Source organism: Grus americana, chromosome 8 (genome assembly GCF_028858705.1).
Source record: "Grus americana isolate bGruAme1 chromosome 8, bGruAme1.mat, whole genome shotgun sequence".
Classification (NCBI taxonomy): Eukaryota; Metazoa; Chordata; class Aves; order Gruiformes; family Gruidae; genus Grus; species Grus americana.
This window is the reverse complement of record NC_072859.1, coordinates 12,646,653-12,665,692: the sequence shown is the minus strand read 5'-3', so window position 1 is coordinate 12,665,692 and position 19,040 is coordinate 12,646,653. Positions and strand designations below refer to the sequence as shown.

Genomic DNA, 19,040 nt, shown 5'->3' with positions numbered 1-19,040 from the left:
AGTTTCACAAACCTTCCTTGAGAACCGTGAACGTGGCAGAATTGTCTCCAGAGCAAACTCAACGTTTTCAGGTGCTCCAGCTTTGATTCAGCATTGAGTGAAATAACAGTACCAATAATTAATATCGCTCTGTAAAAGCAATGGCGGGGTATTACACACATTTTAATCAGGCCCGGTGAGAAGGCTCAGGATTTGTCTTCTGAACATTCCCATTCTAGACATAAGCCTGGCACGGATTTACTGGAGGAAGCACAAAGGAGCTGCAGCCTCCCTCCTGGTATCGCCCCCACATCTCGTGCGACAGGACAGGGGAGGGTCTGCACACTGGGTAGCAGCCATCCCTCTGTATGATAGTTACGACCGCTGATGTGACATAAGCTTTATGTCTGAAGAGGTAGTAAAGCAATCGGGAAGGCTACCCAGGGTGCTTGGGAAGGCTTTAATTCACGCTGAGCCCGTGGGGCTGGAAGGATAAGCACAAGCACTAAAGCACAGGAGTTCTCTTGCCAGCTCTGCCACTAAGTCCATGCAAATCACTTAATCTTCCTAATTCATTCCCCCTTTGCTAAAAGGGGAATGTTAATATTTATTTACCGTCCAACTCACAGGCATGTTGTGAGGATTAATTAGTTAATAACTGTTAAGTGCTTTGAAGATAGAAGTGACTGTGCAAACTACTAAGTATTATTAACTAACATTAGGCTAATGATGCAGACAGGAGTGGCGATTTTCATTAGATGTATCAAGGCAGAGCCCAGGATTCTGCCCCGAGATGCATGCTAGCTAGTGAAAAATTAGCAAGGTTATAAGAAAGATTAAAAGAATAAAGTAAATTTCCACTGGTCCACTGAAACACAAGAAAAAAAATAAAACAGCAGTGCCATTCCTTACCTAGCAAAACCACAGCTCTATTAATAACTCCAGACCACATGCTGAAAGCTGTTGCTTTGCACCTTGATTAGTCATTTCCACCAATGTGCAAAGTGGGTTCGGGTTGGTGGCAATTTCCACTCCTACAGCTTGCTCTGCACCTGTGAGAATGGCGGCACGCAGGCTAAGGCAAGCAGGAATCAAGCGCAGCACACACACGTCGCGTACTGCAGTTTCGCAGCGCGCTCGCTTCGATTTCTTTAACTTCTGTGGGAAATATGGACGGCTACAGAGCATCTTTACGAGAAGGCTGGGTTTGCGTTCAGGCAGCTCTCCTGACACAAAGGAAGGTTCCATGCAGGTGGCCGGCCTGAGGTTTGGGAGGGCCGGCAGCACGGGAGCAGCACGCACCTCTGCCTTACGCTACTGTTATCATTCTAGCAAAGACGCAGCCCGGAAAGCTGAGCCAGCAACTCAAATAACTTGGGAAGATGCTTCCTCAGAGCAGCTGGCCACATAGCTCTGCTGGGGAAGCCAGGTGCAGCCCCTGAGAGCCGTCAGCAACTCACACCTGTGGGCCTAAATCGCCCGTTGCTCATACAAAAAGACCAGGAATTCCCCAAATTCAATTGCAATCAAGTCTCTTGCCGATACTTGCAAATAATTTGCAATTCGTCTATCTAATATGTATGTCTATCTTAGAATCTGGGCGATTCTCAGTGCTGTAGCTCCAGGTGCACGAGGCAACATTTCTCAGCTCTCTTTTTTCACTTCTTCACGCCTGAGTCTGCAAGCCTAGTTTTGGTTCTTTCTTTTTTTAGTTACTTTAGCGGTGGCAGAGTGTGGTAAACACACAATGATTTTAGGAGGGAAAGAAGATAACATGCTACAGGCCTCTGTTTTAGTAACTCTCCATACAACCACTCTGGTCCCGGCCAAAATTTTTAACTTCTTTCTATCATTTCACAGCTTCATTGTGCAAAATAAAGATTAAAATAAGCCTTATGGAACAGAGAAACACGGCAGTGGGAAAAGCGGAGGAGAGGGAGAAGGATTCCAGTTACCTCCAAAAATCTGCAAAGCCCTTTTTTTTCCCCTTTTGAGTGATCCATAAATACCTTAAGCCCTGATGCTGCGAATGTCTGTTGGCAGCCCCAGGACTTGCTGTGAGGCAGAGGTGACCCAAGGTACGCCGCAGACTCCTGCGGACTGAAGGTGCACGCTCTCAGGCAGGCGGACGATCAGGGAAGCAGCGCGCCCAGCCTCGGCGGCGCTCACTGGACCCGCGTGCGAGGAAGGAGGCGACCCCTCTACTCTCGCTTCCAGACCACATTGCTCAGAAGCACACCGTGATTCTCAGAGGGACGGGTTTGTCACCAGCACAAGAAATCTCATTGTTCTCTGCATTACAATGTGCTAAACCCTGTGGGGATCCCTACCCTGTGCTTAGAGTCTCCCAGGTACTCTTCTCCTGGGGAGGGTGAGAGAAACTCCTTTGTGAAGCCATCTCCTCAACAACCCTTTTGTCAGAGGAGAGGCAGCTGCTGCAATTAAAATAGTTTGGGAGAAGAGTTCCTGCTGAGCCCAGTGAAAGCTCCTTACGTCTGATGTTCCTTTGCAAAGTCTTGTACGCTGTTGCAGCAGGGTGGCAAACTGTAATTAACAATTAGGTACGTGAAGTTACTGTTGTAAAATTTAAATACAGTAAATATCTTCAACAACCACATCTCAACACGGGAAACAGGAGAGGTTGAATTTCACACTTCAGCCTAGTGGCTACCGTTAAGGACGCTTGACATTTTAACGGTCTTCCGATTATCAAGCTCTGTTTTCAGATACCTATGACGTGACTAAACAGTAATGATTTCAAGTTAAGATTTATCTAACTCAACACTGACTTTAGACTGATCTATTTATCGACAACGTGTGGGGATTTTTCATTCTAAAATGCAATGAACAAAATCTATTTTTCATATTAAAAATATATCCATTGTGATATATCTCTTCCTGCATTCTATTTAATAAGCTCTCACATTAGCTTAAGATTTCTGTTCAACTGCAAATACCAATGCACATTGTAAATATATCTACAATCCACTTACGACACTGGAAAGGTTAAAAACGTTTAAGCAAGGACAAAGGCCAACTACTTACTCAAAATCTCTTGCCCCCTGGACATATTGTTGCTTAATCATTTTTTACATGGGTTTTACTTTTGCTGCTGAAATTACTGGCTATCGTTTGCCACATAGTGTAGGACTAGAAATACTATAAATCTGAAATGCTAATGGGCTTTCCCCTGCGTGTGATTCCTACCAGTCGAATACATCATCCACAGTTACTTTTATCTCAAGCCAAGACTAGCAAGGGCAAAACACAGTCTTTTATTGACTTTACAGCTTAGTCCATTAAATTCCCTGCTTTTGCAACCTCTAAAGCCAATCACAGGCTGATGGCATCATCCTGGATTTTATTTTGCGCTATTATGAGCCCAGCTTCCATACACATGGAGCATGGCGGGGGCTGGGAACCTCCTCCGAGGCGAGGAGGCACATCACTCGCAGGCTGCCTGACAACAGGGGTAATTGCTTCTTATTTTTTAAACATATGGTGACGGGCAGGCTTAGCCAGTGCAGAAGCTTCCGCAGAGCCTCCGGGGAAGAAGAGGAAAAACACTTCATGCTCTTTGCCAAAACATTTTAGATGCAAAGTGGGGCAGCAGCAAACCTGAACCGAGCGACTAAAGCCCTCACAAGCCAGCCATGCAAACAAGGAAAACAACCCTTCAGGAACAGATTTTTTTTTTAAACAACCCATAGAAAAGCAAATGCACTTGGTTACAAATAGTATCGCTTCTTATCAATACATGAGCCAGAGATGATGCTGTTTAAAGGATTAAAAAATACATAGGCTCTTGCGAGCGCAATACCCAGTGCTTCAAAACCTGCTAAATTACCAACGCATCTTCTAGATTTTGCAGGAGAAATGAGCACAAGTGAGCAAATCCAGCACACTTTAAATTATTTTAAGCAGATCTGGCACAACTTTTTGCAGTCCCAAAGAAGCTGCAGCAGCATCCATAGAAGGTCTGTAATTGTTCACTCCACAGTGTGCTGGGCACAGAGACGCTGTGGACACAGTACAAAGTCAACGCAAGCATCTCATAACTCTTGCTGACATTATAACAGCTCCCAAGGCCAAAAGACAAACACCGCGATTCCTATTCGTGTTGCTCACAGTCTAAAGAAAGATAGTCGCACTCTGAGGGCAAAGGCGCTTCTCAATTTTCTCGCATAGTTGATTGTACATATAAAACTTAACATTAAACACCTGACTAGAACTGATGAGAAAACACCATCTTTTTTCAGGAGAAAAACAGAGTCGTAGCCATCCACCATGGCTACAATCCAAAGTAACGTCAAAGCGCTGTTGTATCCAGGGCAGCAGAAAAAGACCCGGCAGAATTCAAGACACCAGACAAAGAGTTTCCACCACAGACTCCCGAATCTCCTGCCTACAGAAAGTTTGTTGTACGGTGCACAAGCCCCACGCAAGTCCTCCTCTCCGTAACTCTGAAGACTAGAGAGGGCGGCGAGGAAGGAGGGTGCTGATACACCTACCAAATAAAAGGCTGAGAGCCGTAATGCTACTCTTGCTGTCCCATAAACAGTGGCCCACCGTGAACCTAACTACTGCGCTGCACTGAGTGTATGTGATAGTGTGGAGAAATTGAAAACTGCTACAGAGACAGTACTGGAAGTTCAGTCAGGAAATCCTCACCCAAGTTCATTTTCTCTCAGATTCCTTGAGACATTGCACTTAGACTGCGTGCGGCTTCCTTAACATGTTCTGTGTTTTGCTAACTCTCTACTGGCACAGAACACGGCCCCGGGTTGGTTAGAACTCGGTTTAATCACGTAGCAGCTAAGCACTTGGAAAATGAGATAGAAGTGGATCTGCAATGCTACAGCGATAACAGCAGAGTCACTAGATAAATACAAACATTAGCATAACAGCTGTACTAGATAGACAAAAACATTGTCATAACAGCTGTATTCCATTTTGTAGGTACAGAGGTCATTAATAAGTAAGATTGAATCACGTTAATAATCCTTGAAAACAAATTAACTGGTTGATTTTTTTTATTACCGAGTCCACATATCTCTCGTTTGTTCTGGTTGGCAGCACTGCCACCTATTAGTTAAGAGTGGCTTGTTTGCTTTGTTAGAGCTATTGTCCAGATGTCCAAATGGATGTATATCATTATATAAATTATAAGTTTAAAGTCAAAATGTTTCTTAATGGAATAGTATAAATTAATAGAATGTAGGGAAATTTTTTTTTTAAGCTAGACTTCAAACAAAATATTATGGAAATGAGAAAGATGTTCAGATGTTGAAAATCCACATCAACATGCTGAGTTTATTACAGAACAGCTCACTGGAAATTAACTGGGTACTAATCTTTTAATACTGCAGCTGATCCTTGGTCAACCTGTTACAAGGGTAAATTGCCATTCCCAGCTGTGCCATACTATAAGAGGATAAATATCAGAGCGGTCCTTAGGAACAACCTATTTCAAGAATATCTCCTCAATCTCTTACAGCTAATCAGAGCAACGTTAACAGAAGAAAAGCCTCCGGAAGGGAATGTACGTGAATATGAATCCAATCTGATGCTGCAGTAAAGCACAGATTATTTTTTTTTTAATGTAGTAAGACACTGAAAGCTCAGTATTAAAAGGCTGAAGAAATGAGAGAATTGAGACGTTAATTCAGCCCAAGAATTCACCTCGATAAGACTCAGGGATCTAACACTCAAAAAATCAGGGCCTATGTGCTTAGGAGAGTCTCTTGTCTCTCAGTGCAATAAAGCTGCAGCGGAGCTCAGGAGGAGCCACCCGACCTGAGTGCTCAGGCTGTTTTGGAGACCACTTCCTGGACCCCTGCATCCAAAGTCGCGGTGCCAACCGGAGCATGACGAACATTTGGGAACCCAAATGTCGCTGGCTCTTACCAGCTGCTGCCAGAAGCCAAATTTCCACCGAAACAAGTTGTGCTGAGCACTTTTTTCATACTCATTGGCTTTTTGTTCCACAAATGCATTTTCTCTTTCAGTTTCTTCAACTTTCATTTACACTTACTCTACCTTGTGCTTCCTTTGCAATTTCAAGATGAGTACTCTAAATCACAGCTGAGCAAGAACTCTCTCTGCACTCATAGAAAGTCTTGTCTAAAAAAAGACTGTCAGCGTTTGCAAGCTTTTTAAGGCAGAAATAGCCATTTACTGTTTACACGACACCTAAAGCTATGGGACCTCCAACCTGGCTAAGGCCTTTAGTCACTACTGCAATATTAATCTTACATAGTGATTTTAAATTTATAATGGTTTTGCCTTCTGTTGCATATGCAAGAAAAGAGTGTTCATGTTAACTGACAGATGACTAAACACCACCTCTTTTTATGATTCCCATCTTACTCCAAGATGACAATATAGAATAATTGCAGAATTACACGCTTTATCTGATATACTATACGATGTCAAATAACCTCCTTCACCTCCCAAAGCATTTCTGTGGATAAACAATGACTACTAGAGAAAGCTGCTTTACTATTGTATTTCCATGACTTACAGAAATATCGAGTAGGCGATTTTTAATATTGATAAAACCTAGCATACGCCTGTGACCTGGCTCTGCGGAAGTCACCCTGATGCTTCTACAATCTAACCTCCCATTCTGGAGAAACTACCAGAGGAAGGAAAAGCTGTTTCTCCACAACCGGCACCCCCGTGGGCAGCACCCGTTCCCCGCGGTGGGGCAGGGTGGCTGTGTTCCCTGCCGTTCCCCATCCCAAACAGTGCAGCTGCGTCTACCCGGAGTTACCCAGGCTAGCGGACAGCTGACTCCCGCGAACTGCTGCTGCTAAGCCTGAAGTGCTGTTTCTCCAATTACAGCCAGTGCAGACTGAAGGGACAGTGCGGGGAGATGAGATGGCTTGACAGATGACTGCTGAAAATTGGGAAGTGGTGTTAACCATGGAAAAAATGAATGTATTTCAGAATTGCTAATAAACCAGATAGCGATAGCTGAAAATAGCAATACTTTCCATGATTTATGCTAGAGCTAGATTTAAAAGCTGGCACTAAAGAACGTTTCTTCTTACCAGTCTTATAAGCTCTTTCTTTGCCCATGTACTCTGCTCAAGAGCGCCTGGTAAGACACAGACCAAAAGGGCTTCGCATCTCAGGATAAATAGGCATTATATGGATTTTTTTTTTGCTTTGGTTTTTGGGTTTTTTCCTCACCAGCCCCTTCAACAATTACCCTCTCCCCAAAAATGGTAGATGCCCGGTGCATCTTTGGCCTTCTTCCATCCTCCTGCATGGGGACTATTCGGCCAACCCTCAGAAAAGGAGTCCGGTTCGAGAGCAGCCGGAATTAGAAGATAATTACAGCAAGAGGCATGCAGCCAGCCCTCCACATAGAAGCAGAGTATCTCGTGTCCTTCTGCTGATAATGTCAGCATCACCAGAACAGCCTCTCCAAAACCACAGAAAGTACTTCCCTTTTGTGCCAGCGCTTCTCTCTGTGCAGGAGGAAGGATGGTCTTGTGGCTCACGCAGCCTTGGCTGTCAGCGTGTGTGGCTTCTATTCCTGGTGGTCACCGCCTTCTCTTGTGACTTTGGGAGAGTTATCTAACTTCTCCATCCACCAAAATGTCCATCTGCCGTACAACATAACAACATAATAACGTTAGTCAATGCTGACCTTTAACGTAAATACTGTCGGAAAACTTAATGGATTGGGATAGATGGGAAGCAGTGTAAGAATTCAAAGTATTATTTTCATGGTGGTATTATTTAGTGGCATTTTAGTTGTCCTCACCAAGCAAAATTTTCATCAGCTGTGTAGTGCCTCTATCTCTGAATATCATCTACAGGGTCAAGACACAGAGCGGTAACTGTTTAAATATACCTATTTTACAGCACCTGAGGGAGGGCTGTGGCAAACACAACCAAAGGAAGCGCATCTCCGTCTCGCTCCCGCTTTACCTTCACAGTTAAGGTAATTTTCAAGAAGAAAGATAGCAATGTCATTCATACACGTTTCTTGTAAATCCCTCTCCAGGCAACTGCTATCAGATAAATAGTCCACATCAAACAATTACTGGAAACGTTCAATGTCCGTATCTCAACCAGCGCTGCGCAGTGTAGCAGGTGTCCGGCTCAGCGAAGCAGCAGCTGTGTTGCTACGCGTTCCCTTGCTCCTCATTCCCAGTGATAGCGCTGACTTCGACAGAAAGCCAGCCCACGTGCAGGACCTTAGTGTCGGTGCTCATCTCCAAATATGAACAAGGTACTCGGGTCCGCTTCGCTGATGCTGTAACTGTGTTACAACATTATTTTCTTATTTATTACTTCCTAAGTGACAGCAGATGTGTGCAGAGTTTTGTATTTTCCCTTCGTACTAAGATAGGAAAGGCAAGTCAAACCGTCGTGCCGTTTGACTGAAAATATGGACTACGTAAAAATTAAGTTCTTCCTTACCCAAACTGGTACTAACGGTACTGCTTTCAAGCTAGTCACTCCTTCAGAGAAAACTCTTTAGTTCAACATTTAACCATTTTCCTGCAGCATCTATGTCAAAAGAGTCAGCTCTGTGCAGACAAACGATGGAAGCCGTCAGGGGATCAGCCTGTTGATCTCCGCTGTCTGAACTCCCAAAAGCTCCAAGAGCAAACGTGGACACTAAAAGAGAGAATTAGCTTTCAGAAATTATTTCAGTGCACTAATATGAGCTATTGTTACTAATGAAGGAGAAGAGTTGTTTTCATGACACAGTGGCCTTCCTTTTGTGGAGGTCAGCCTGAAAATCAGAACCAGAAGCAAGTCATCTACTTTTTCCCCCGTGTGCATTAAATTCCTGTTCATTGACACTTGTTTTTCTCAGATGCTCATTCCAGAACATCACATATTCTGTGTAGAGCACGAAGACACAAAGCTACTGCGTGTACCTATCCCACCCAATCTGTGGCTCGTTAGTACTGTCCTGAGGGAAACACTTTGTTCTGATTCTTCATTCTCTGTTTTTATAATTTGAGAAGCTTCCCAGTAAACGTCAGAGAGTCCCGCTGTTTACTGATTAAATGCACTACCAGAGAAAGTATTTAAAGTGTGATCAAATGGGAGTTCAAGCTCCTCTTCTTTACCTCACCACTACAGCTAGTAAAACCCTACAAATTAGAAACCAGAAGAAACTCAATTATTGTGAACAGAAATGGGCAAAAAAATCCCCTACCTTAATTTCAGCTGAGCAAAACCAAAAGCACAAAGTCCCCCCTATTACAAAGGTACGGTGTGGTCATGGGCATGTAGCAAGGAAGAAGAAAGGGGGTTTTGGCCAGACACTTAGGAGGAGTGTGACTGAATAATTAGATGTAAGGACTACATTTGAATACTGTCTGAGAACCTTCTGATTTTTTGCTTGAAGTTCTCAATAACTGAGAATGGCATTAATTAACACCTGCGGGAATATTCATGCATTTTTCATACACAAATCAATCTGCACGCAGAAACCATCCAGACTCTCCCAAAGTGACTCCATCTGAGCAGAGCTAGCCTGCGAAGAAAGGACGTTTCAGCCCACGAACTCGTCCCCGGAGGGAGCACACCCTAGGCACTGCGCAAAAGGAGTTTTAGTCGGCTTAGGTTAAGACGTTTCTAAGGCCGGTGCCTCCTGAAGGACAAACAAGGTGCGGAACACATCCCGCTTTAGTGCTTGAAAGCTTTTCCAAAGGTCTCTCGTAAGTTTTAAAACACAGTAAATCAAAGTTGCCTTTTTCACTGGAAAGGCAAAACATCTGGCATGTTCTTAGGAAATAAGCTGTTAGAAATTAATGGGAGATAAGCAGTCTCAAGACAAATACTGAAATGTCTGTACGTACACAGGTACAAAAGAGGAAGGCTGCTTCAGCCTCTCAGCTTTGATATCTGCTGGAAGATGTTCATTTCCTCTCTCTTAAAAGGAGCACTTGTTAAAGGAAATTGCCTATAGAACCAGATAGAAAATAAACATAAGATCTTACTCAAAATGCCCCAAATGTTTACAACTCTTCTTCATGTCTCCATTGCAGGTTTTAAGTTTTTCCACTAGGAGTTTAAGACCCTAAACTTTATATTTAGGTACCGATACACAACTGCAAACTGAGGTTCAACATGAGCTACGGGTTAACACTGTAGATTTCCTCGCTTTGTCAGTTTAAGACAATTTAATGAAATATTTACTACTGATTTAAACTCTTAAAAACTCTGGGAAGCTGAACTATGCTTATGTCTTAATTTTATAACCAGATGGTGATGCCTCAAAATATGCAATCCCTAAAAATGTAAAAAATCCCCAACACTTTCTGGCAGATCAATAGCTTTAAAAGTATAACTGATAAAAAGTAAAATCCCCTTACAAACGGCTTCTCTTATTTTGGACTGGATTGATCACTGTGTACATACAAAACGCACCAGCCCCTGCTGCTAAGTACCAACTACAAGCAGAACACTTTGATCCCATACGAGTGACTTGGGAGAGCGGGCAGCTGCCTGAGGTAGCTGCCTGCGATGGGGATAAACTCCTCCAAAGAATACAGGTTAATAACCCTTATTCCCGTAGCGGCTGCTCATGCCGTAAGTCTTCCTGAAGCCTCTAAGCACGTTCTTGAACTTCAGCGCAGAGAAACCAGTGATAACGGTGAGGAAGCAGCTCACGCTCGCTCCAGCCCTAGTCTCCTGCTGAGGCTCTGGGACAGTGCTGGGACAGCACCCCCGTGGACAGTGCGGAGCGTGGAGGAAGGCTTTTCACGTGGCATCCTCTCCCTACGGAAGCACTTGAACACATTTCATACAAGCAGTTGAAAGCAATCAAGACACTAAGAATTTCAAAACTGAAGCTCAGTTAGTTAGAGAGGACAATATGCGGAGAGGTGACCTTCTCTCTTCTGGAAAGCAACTTCCAGACAGAACCACTGGGCCAAGCCCTCGCCTGCGTGAGCCCAGGAGCACCTCTGAAAGGCTTTTGTTGAGTTTTGGTCATTGTTTAGCACGGCTCATACTCAACAGTTGCACTGAGCATCCCTTGGGTGTTTATATTTCAAGTATTAATAAGATATACTTGAAAGTTAAACAAAAAGCCTGCGATTACAAGTTTCAAACAGTTCCACAGAACAACAGCTTCTGGGGGCAGACGCCTAGAGCATTGGCTTCCTACCGCGCAGCTTTCACGGCAAACTCCAGCGCTAGTATCTCGACGTGGAACAAAGCACATGAAAGTCAACTTCTAGCATCTAGGAAACTTCCAGAACTTTTAGGATTTTGGATGCTATTTGACTGACTTCTTATAGCACAATGGGAAATTAAGGGAGATAAACATACAGAATTACTAAAAAAATAATTTACATAGTTGTTTGGTTTAACTATTAACTCTCAACTAGCAACAGTGAAATATCAAATCATCCACTGAAGCTTTGTCATGAGAAGTTATTGGGATCGGCCACAAACGTAAGGTTTCAGCCTGGAATGCTTATTTGAGCCTTTACATTTGCCTACATACTTCATTTAGACTCCAGCCTGTGTAGCTTCAGCATCTCAGTGCTCAAACTCCATCAAAAATTTGAAATAGAACCAAGATTCTGGGGATGAAATATGCTATCCTGCTGACTGCTAAAGGACAATGAAAAATCTCTTGTCTTTGGCTATGGTTATTTCAGTCCCAAGTGACCTACAGCAGTGAAGGACTGTCTGTGATACATGTTGCAATAGATTTGATTTATTCTATTTTTAAATAGTGTCTGAAGCAACAGGAATCCCTTGGGGAGAATGCTGCACTGTCAGGAAATTTTTTATGACCTTCAGCCTCAGATTTCATTTGCTCATTTCGATCCCATCTTCCCCTCGCTCACCTCCGTCTCTTGTCCACTTCCCATCTCGGCAGTACAAACCCTTGGTATGCTCAGAGCTTAGCACCTACAGACCACCGCATCGGCTGTTGCAAAGCCAGACATTTCGCGACCCAAAGCTTTTCTCCAAATCATTCACAATTAGCATCCCCCTGATTTTTTTTTTCTTTAATCCTTTCCTTGAGGTCTTTTTCGATTTCCTCCCTTCCCTCGCTCAGTGGGAATCTGGTTCTGACCGGAGGACAAGGGGCGCAGCCTTCCCAGAGCCGCAGGGCTCAAGCAGAGCAGCCTGCACGCCGCAGGAGCACCTCCACCAGCACCGCGCCTCGGGATGACGGCGGCGGCAGGGATGACGGCGGCGGCAGGGATGACGGCGGCGGCAGGGATGACGGCGGCGGCAGGGATGACGGCGGCGGCAGGGATGACGGCGGCGGCAGGGGCGCCCTCTGCTGGGCCGCGCGGTGGCTGCTACGTAAAAAGCCCTACGGAAAAACGGAGTATTAGTATTCGTAATTCACAGAGTGCAACAAGACCCCTCTCTCTCGCTCCCCACGTATTCTCCAAGGGCAGAGAGCACATCTAGTGAGAGCAGACAGAAGTTAAAGTAACCAAAATGTTTGAAAGGATTAGGCCCTGTAGTTTTGCGCTTCTCTTTTCCTTTAAAAGCAAAATTTACTGCTGCAGCTCAGTGGGTTCCCAGTGTTCTCAGAGAAAGGTGTACACACTCTGAACTTGCAGCGCTGGAGATTGCTATAGAAGGGTGAGAAAGAGTGCTGCCAATTAAAAATAAACTAGGAGAAATGGCTAAAAACAATAATCAAGCAGGAAGCCAAATTTCTTTTCAGCGATGAAAGACAATCTTTAAGATTAATATGAATTTATCCCAGCAGGCAACTTTGGCAATCAACTTTTTTATAGAATATGATTGCTTTCCTGCTTCCGTCAGGTTTCTTTTCACTTTGTAGCATTACCTTAAGCACTGAACTAACACAAAATCTCTGCAGGTAAAGTTTGTGTTACTTTAACAAGTGGTTGTGGTAGGTCGAGGTCTTCATTTTTTCATCAGAATATTATTTGTATCGCAGCACAACCCAAGCTACATACTGAAGTGGCACAGCATGAAGGCAGTCCCAGAAAGCTTAACACCTTCCAGACAAGAAAGTACAAGGGCCAGAGATGCTGAGAAAGGACATACGCAAGATCAGTAGCAGAACCGAGATGAAAATCTCAGTCTGCCAGACTCTCTTATCTACAGGATCACACTGTTTCCTATCAAAACGTCATATTGTGGAAATGATGAGTGCCATTAGATTACAGCCCAGCAAATGCCTCACAGCAAGGCATGGACATTCAGTATGAGCCTGCAGGAACAAGTGAGAATATTGAATAAATCTTCTCCTTTATCCCTTGTTTCTATAGGATAGAGAAAGCACAGAAGACCGGAGAAGCAAACTAAAACCGGATAGTCCTTAAGGGATCAGCGAGCAGTATTTGATGTCTAAGCCAAAATAACTTCAAGGGGATGGCAGTGTCATGACTGTTTCAGAAGTGCTCCTGCTGCAACTCCAATTCCCTGTAGAGAAATGCAACACCGCACTTGCATCTTTTTCTCTGCTGCACAGAAACCAATCTTCTGCCAAACTCTGGCTGACTGGTAAACTCAAAATTAAACATTTAAGTGTCAGATGGATCAGATGTGTGCACTGTCACTCATTCATTAGTACGGACACTTTAATGAGAATGGGTTACAATCAGAGGGCCCATTATTGCTGCCATCCTAGAGGCAGAAGGCTTTGTGTGAGCAAGTCAAGGAGTTTTGGGGAACCTAGGAGTTTTCCACTCGCATAACACAACCTTTTCCTAAGCCATAAGGAGTAACATCATCTTGTTCATAACAGAAGTAGCTAACTGTGGTGATGGATGAGTCAGAATTTTATATCCTTTCTCATCACCATCAGAATTTGCAATTATCTAATTCTTTCTTCCCTAGTGAAACCTTTGTATAATCTGTCCAGGCAGAGAGAAATAAGAAGTTATAAACGTGCAAAAGCACTTATAAAATGCAGCTCTTCCCTATATACTGCAAGCAACCCTTGAGCTGACAGCAGAAACCTTTACAGCTGAGATCCATCCAAAATGTGAATTGCTACCTTTAGTATTTATGGGACAAAGGTGACACTTTTTATATAGATCTGTTTTCAGAAGGATGGCTTCAGAGATACCACCAAGATCGGGACAGTAATCTGTCCCACCAAGATTACTAAGAAATCCTGTTTGCAAACCAAGTCCCATTGGACCATCCCCGGGGTAACCTGGCCCCTGAACTTCTCCTCCTACAGTCACTTATTGCCAGGCCCACACTATTTGAAAGGTTTGCTTAGCATTTTTACACAGGAAGACTGGAAGAAGCATGATGGAGACAGACACCGCAGTAACCTGGTGAAACTATTTTGCCTGTGATTATCTGAGGAAGTCACAAAAGATGAGCTAATAGTGCTGACCTTAAAATCCATGAAGCTGTACGCTATGTTAACCTAGCGGGTGCCCAGCTAGAGCCGTGCAAACATACACAAATCTGCAGTAAAAGAAGCATCAACGCAATGAATGGAAGAGGCTGAGAGCGTTGTATCTACACGGCAAGCCAGTTAAAGTTAAGGAACTTGTTTAAGTAGGGAAAGCAAAATGGCCCCATTGCCAGCCTGCCTCACAGAGGGCACTGAAGCATGGGGAAGGCTGCAGGAACATGCCATCGCAGACCCTTTGCTAGCGGTAACAGCAATTCAATAGTTCCCATAGCAAAGTGTTATTTAAACCCTGCTCAAGCATATCTCTACTTTCCCAAAATAAATGAAGATACTGAAAAGAACAAAGAAAGAATCCAAGAAATTGAACATGGAAGTCAAGGTGCTAAGCAGAAAGGTATAAAAGATGTGGCGTGTTCAGAGAAAGCTGGGCCAGCTGCCATTGATGGCACATGCAAAACACTTCTTCCAGAGAGCATCATGAACATACATGAGCAACCTACTGAACTTCCGGATCTCCCAAGGGACCCGACCGGGCTCACTGATCTGAAATTTGGCCTCCAGGACACAGCCCCCTGTTCCAGGGGAAAGTGAAACTAATGATGATCACTAACTTCTCCAATATGCTCCAATACACAGATGAAGGTGGATTTGGTTCCACAAACCTAATTCCTAAAACAAAATAGATTTAGAATATTAGATTTGGTTGGGAGAGGAGGACAAAGAGCCTGGGGGTGTCTCAATCACACAGATAGGTTGCAGGGGAAACAGCAGGGCATTTGTTAGGAAGTCCAAAGTGCTGGAGCTAGCTGGACTATGTCCGGATTCCTTAGCTTGGAAGTGCACGGCAACTGTGCCCACAAAACAAATCAGTGGCTGCACCACGATGTAGTGGGGGAATCTATAACATTTAGTGAGCAACCGTGAGAAACATTCTACCTGTGCGCAGTTAGATGGTGTTGTAAATGTTGTGAAATGCAAACATGGCTCTCAGTGCAGACCTTGATACCAGCATAATTAGGAAATACTGAAATACAGAATAGGAATTTACTCCTTAAAAAGAATCAGGTAAGTCTCATATGAACCTTTTTTTAGTAATACACCAGTCAGAATGGTTAAAGAACCTTTATCCTGCATGGCAGTAGATCTTACTGAGAAACTAAGAGACACTGACACACAGAAATCATTTTATGAAACCAAAAAGAACATAACGTTATAGAGACTCTCTTCTATTTCAAATGGTTTTGATTAAAAGTAAAAATAGCCATATCAATTGATACATGCTATTGATTCTTCCAATACCTTACCCAAAGCAGAGATGATGATTCTTGCTTTTTGTAATTCACACCTGAGTGCATTTCTCCCACACGTTGTGTTAGTTCACAGTGCCACAATCACCCCTAAAAATATGGCTCAGGTGGGTTTATCCCGCACGGTTATAAACCATCCTTTGCTGTAAAGGTAACTCAAACGCTTGGTCTAGAAGAGCCGTTCCCCCTCACAAATCAGTATTACAACAGGACAGTAGGTGGCACTGCTCCAATTCAAGCTGAATTGCATCTCCTCGAACGCAGCCAAGACAGAGCAGGCTCTGCGGGGCTCGCCGCGGGCAGACCGGGCCGTGCGCCACACAAGCCGGTAACAGTTAAAAACCATGGCGTTCGCTTTAGAGAGAGCGTGCTTCCCCATCAGGGCTTTAGCAAGAGCTACACTACGTGTCAAATATGTTAGCAAGAGGCTTAGTTTAAGGTGGCAGGAGTACCCATTCAAAAGTTCATCTACCATACTCCCGCCTTTAATGGTTTTTGCCAACACCTACGTCATTCGACAGGATGGATAGTAGATACTCTGCTTCACACGAGCCTAGTGGCGACAAAAACATTCTGGATTTTAGTCCGAGTACTACTGACACACTGTTTAAGAGAATCTATTGGCTATTTCTCCTCGATCTCAGACTTTCAGCTTGCAGAGGAAAGGTCTGCAAGGACAGCAGTTTCACTGCTTCAGGAGCGTCCCATTAAAAGGCCGTTCTGGAAGCTGCTCCAGCTACTGCACAAAGGAGATGCACAAACTTGGCGCAGAGAAGAGGTTTTATACGTGTGTGTGTATATGTATATATGTGAATATGTATGTATATACACACTATATTTCTTATACACCTATGTAGTACCCACTAGACTCCTTTGTTAACCCTTTAGCAACCCCATAGCTTTACTCAAAGTCTAAGAGCTTAAGGTGCGCAATACTCGCACATTTAGGTAGTTGCCAGAACACAAATAACTTTTACCTTGAATTGCATAAATATTGACTAAAAAAAGAAGTCATTTTTCTACACATTTTCAGAGACCAGGAGGCTTAGAAGCTAGACATAATTCACACAGCAAGACTGCCAATATTGTGCTCAGTATCCAGTTCTCACCAGTTATGTTCTCCACAACATACAGTTTAGATCAGTATCTTGTTTTAATGTAAGCCTTAAAAGCCATCCCAAATACCACTCAGACATCAGAAGGGGAAGCATTTAAAAACCACATTTCCTTACATGGCAAATAGCCTGCAGGTTAAGACATCCTTGATACTTTAGTAGTTTATGTGTGGCAACATCACAGACTGCAACGTGCTTCTTGCCGTACCTTCTCTAACCTTCAAATATGAGAAGGGAACGCAAAGATGCCAACACGTTCCGCCGCATACCAACAAGTGCAGCTAGCTCAGGGGTTTGAAACAAGCCAGTAAAGAGCAGAAGTCATCTCAACCTGGGCCTCAGAATTTGGGCCTCGAGCAGGTCCACACCCAGCCTCACCTGGGTAGTGCAGCAGCATCCGGTGCTCCTTTGCAGAAAGGAAAGCTGCTGAGTGGGTTTCGGTACGCAGTGTTCACCGTGATGTTTCCACTAGCCAGTGTGCATGACAGCTTGGGCCTGGGCTGGTGCCACCGTGCGGAATGCCACCGCTGCAGCAGGCGTATCCTGCCAGGAAGCCCACCACGGTCAAGACAGGAAGACACACATTTGCAATCGTATTTTATATTCCAAGCCATTTCTGCAGTGTTTTCTAGCATTAATGCTACTGAGCAGCAGTGATGCCCCACGTATGTCTTGAATGGAAAAAAATAAAGCTTTTCTTTTCCCTTCTGGGCCTCTTATGTATAGGCCTATGCATAGGAAGAATCATTTGCTCAAGGAACACCCCAGAAAAGTTGTTAGGGATCAGTTTGGACATGGATGCACAATTCCTGAACCTCTTATTAACTTACCGATGACATTACAGGATTTACATCCTCTTCATGCCTCAGTTTCTTTAACTAAAGAGGCAGTAGCAAGTTACATGGCAATATTTTTCATATGATCTACAGGAACCATCTTTGCATACATTTTGAAAAATATTAAACACCTAGCAAAAGATAAGATACAGGGGAAACATGAAAGATTTTTCTGGACTGTAGAATTTAGCAAGTTTCAGACTAAACATTTTAAAACAATGGACAAAGTCACAAACCTACAAATCCATCACCATTGATTTAAGAACTTAGAATGCATTATGGAAATGCTCTATTTCAACAGATTATAAAAATACATTGGTGGAATACACTAAAAACTAAAGGAACAAGCTTGAAGAAACAGTTGAGATACTTGCTTAGCATTCTACTTCCCTTGGCCGACACACAACAAACTTCAAAATGATAGTAAAAATATTTTTATAAGAGAGAGAAACAGACTGCCTGCCCATGTGTTTTTTGCTGCCTCAGTGTTATTTTAACACAAGCTGTACGTAGTTGCAAGCAGTTAGAAATAATGATACTACATGCATTGCAGATCTGAGCTGTACCAAAAGCCAAACATCATACATGCTGCCTGTATAGTAACTGCTATACATCAGAAAAGCATCTTGTTGGGACTAGTCTTTGATAAAAAGACTTCAGAATTCAGTTTCCCAACAGGCTAAATTGAAAGCAATATTTTAAATACTTATGCTACATTTTGTAGCAATTTAGATTTTCTCATTGGAGGGGATGGGGGGACCATCTAACTCAGACATCTTTGAGATCACACCTTACCACTTGACCACTGTGAGTGAGATCACTCACAGCTCAGCCTTTCCAATTGCAGAGAATTTCCAGTTAAAAGCATCCTTGCCTAGAATTGAACGTCACATTGTTCATTTAGTCAGGAATCACCCACTGAGCATCTACCTCTTCCATTATTTAAAAGGAAACTTCTAAATCTTATGTTACAAGAACTGTATCTGCAGGAATCAGAAACAAGAAAAGCCTCCTTAATTTGTTTACAATTATCTTTAACATTTGAAGGATTGGTGTGAAAATCTCGTAAGTTGTCGTCAAAGCTGGTTACTGAGCATGCTTTCAGTAGGCTAGCCACGCTAGACATGCAGACTAAATTAAGTCAATTACCTTGAAAAGATTTTATATTGATCCTTTGACTAACAAACAAGATTAACAAAGCAACAGCAAAGCAGGATAAACGTTAAGAATACAAGCAAGTATGTTTGTTCCGATTATTAAGAGTTCTGTCATGCAGCACACACAGAAGCAAATCATGGTGTAATACTGTTCAATGAACAAGCAAAAATATTAACCATTATGTGATCTTCCATTAAGTGATGAGACAGCTAGAGTTTTAAACAGGATGACAATCAATTAATCTCAAACAAGGTTTTCAAATATCAATGTAGTAGCAAAGCAT

General features: G+C 43.3%; 1 protein-coding gene across 1 annotated transcript in view; it reads right to left on the bottom strand.

Annotated features, from left to right (window-relative positions):
* Nucleotides 1-7,184, bottom strand: part of VAV3 (vav guanine nucleotide exchange factor 3) — a 210,471-nt gene extending 203,287 nt beyond the window's left edge. The window contains exon 1 of the mRNA XM_054833521.1: nt 7,035-7,184. The gene's annotated coding sequence lies outside the window, so the exon portion shown is untranslated. The remainder of the gene's footprint in view (nt 1-7,034) is intronic.
* Between the last annotated feature and the right edge of the window lie 11,856 nt (nt 7,185-19,040).